The sequence below is a fragment of the Pteronotus mesoamericanus genome, unplaced genomic scaffold (genome assembly GCF_021234165.1).
Source record: "Pteronotus mesoamericanus isolate MK-2021 breed Mesoamerican mustached bat unplaced genomic scaffold, CSHL_Meso_final contig_173, whole genome shotgun sequence".
Taxonomy (NCBI): domain Eukaryota; kingdom Metazoa; phylum Chordata; class Mammalia; order Chiroptera; family Mormoopidae; genus Pteronotus; species Pteronotus mesoamericanus.
This window is the reverse complement of record NW_026555072.1, coordinates 15249686-15251901: the sequence shown is the minus strand read 5'-3', so window position 1 is coordinate 15251901 and position 2216 is coordinate 15249686. Positions and strand designations below refer to the sequence as shown.

General features: G+C 41.9%; 1 pseudogene; it reads left to right on the top strand.

The window, feature by feature from the left end:
• The first annotated feature begins 794 nt into the window (after positions 1-794).
• Positions 795-1825, top strand: LOC129065080 (receptor of activated protein C kinase 1-like; annotated as a pseudogene).
• The last annotated feature ends 391 nt before the right edge of the window (positions 1826-2216 follow it).

Sequence of the window (2216 nt, the reverse complement as noted above, 5' to 3'; positions counted from 1 at the left end):
TATGTGGTAATTCCATAATACATAATATGCATATTGTACTGTGTGTTCACCACCCCAAGTCAAGTCTCCTTCCATCGCCATTTATCCCCACTTTACCTTCTTCTACCTCTCCTCACTCTCTTTCCCTTTTTTTGCTTAAGAATTTATTTTAAAAGTTTTCAAATACTAAGGAAAAATATATTAATATACACATGAAGAAATAAGTTGACTTAACTCTGCTTTAAGCATGTTTCAAGAAGCTAAGAATTTTTAAAATTTATATATATATATATATGGATGTGTGTGTATATATTTATGTACACATGTGTGTGTGTGTATATAGTATATGATCTACAGTTTAACAATATTCCCCCCTTTCAAATTACTCTTCCATTACCTACAGAAGTGCTCAAGTTGATAAAGGTAAAATATTATACTTAATTCCTGCAAATTCCTTAGCTTAATCCAATTTTAAAATCATAAACTGAAACTTATTTTCTACTGACTGAATACAGAAAATAAATTTGGGCTACTGAAATTAGGACTGGTCTTGCCAGTGTTTAATGTTTTTAAACATTTAACCATTGAACAAAAGATTGATATTATATGTGCAGGAAATTATGCCTTTATATCTTCTCTTTTAATTCAAAATGGAAGCTCAGCTAACATTCATAAAATATTAATACCATTTCAAATGGCTTAAACCAAGAGATTTTGTTATGATACGAACAACTTTAGAAATCTATCTTTAATTCATCACACAAGACCCAGCATTCTGGAGGTGTGTTCTTGGGTGCATTATAACTAAGTTAATCATGGTGCCTTGTCTCTCCGAGGTATCCACATCCATCCTCTTCACTGCGGCAACACCCACACCTGCCACCACCACGGCCAAACAGATGACCCTTCGTGGCACCCTCAAGGGCCACAACGGCTGGGTGACCCAGATTGCTACTACTCCCCAGTTCCCAAACATGATACTGTCTGCCTCTCGAGACAAGGCCATCATCATGTGGAAGCTGACGAGGGATGAAACCAATCACAGCATCCCACAGTGTGTTCTTTGCGGTCACTCTCATTTTGTTAGTAACATGGTCATCTTCTCAGATGACCAGCTTGCCCTCTCTGGCTCCTGGAATGGAACCCTTTGCCTCTGGGATCTCGCAACGGGCACCACTACAAGCCAATTTGTAGGCCATACCTAGGATGTGCTGAGTATGGCCTTCTTCTCTGACCACTGGCAGATTGTCTCTGGCTCCCGAGATAAAACCATCAAGCTGTAGAATACTCTGGGTGTATGCAAATATAATAATATACTGTCCAGGATGAGAGCCCCTCAGGATGGGTGTCTTGTGTCTGTTTCTCACCCGACATCAGCAGTCCTATCATCGTGGCCTGTGGCTAAGAGAAGCTGGTCAAGGTGTGCAACCTGGCCAACTGCAAGCTGAAGACGAATCACAGCGGCCACACAGGGTGCCTGAGCACTGTCACTGTCTCTCCAGATGGATCCCTCTATGCTTCTGGAGGCAAGGATGGCCAGGCCATGCTGTGGGACCTCCACAAAGGCACACAGCTTTACACACTTGATGGTGGCGACATCATCAATGCCCTGTGCTTCAGCCCGAATCGCTACTGGCCCTGTGCTGCCCCTGGCCCAGCATCAAGACCTGGGACTTGGAGGGAAAGATCACTGTAGATGAACTGAAGCAAGAAGTCATCAGTCCCAGCAGCAAGGCAGGGCCACCCACGGCACTCTCTGGCCTGGTCTGCTGATGGCCAGGCTCTCTTTGCTGGCTATACGGACAGCGTGGTGCAACTATGCTGGCAGGTGACCATCGGCCCCTAGAAATATCTGGCAGAGCTTCAAAAAAAAAAACTGGCTTTCTGACTTGTAAAAAAATAATCATGGATATAATAGTTGTGATTTATTTGAATGTATCTATCTACTTAAATTAATCTCCCAAGCTCTATATAGCTATAGTCAATTTATCTATTCTTAGACTTGTTTGTTACTCAGAATAGGATAATTGCCATTCACGAGACCAGATACAGTGTTCATAAAGGTTATATGAAGGTTCTGGGATACAGAGTGGGAAGCACATATTTTACTGTATATACCGACAGAGCCTTTAAAACGATGCTCCCCTAAAATTAAGGGACTCACACATTCGCCATAAGTGTGTAGCTGTCAGGTAGGTAGAATAGTTAAAGAAAGACGACAAAAGTTAGAAGTTATG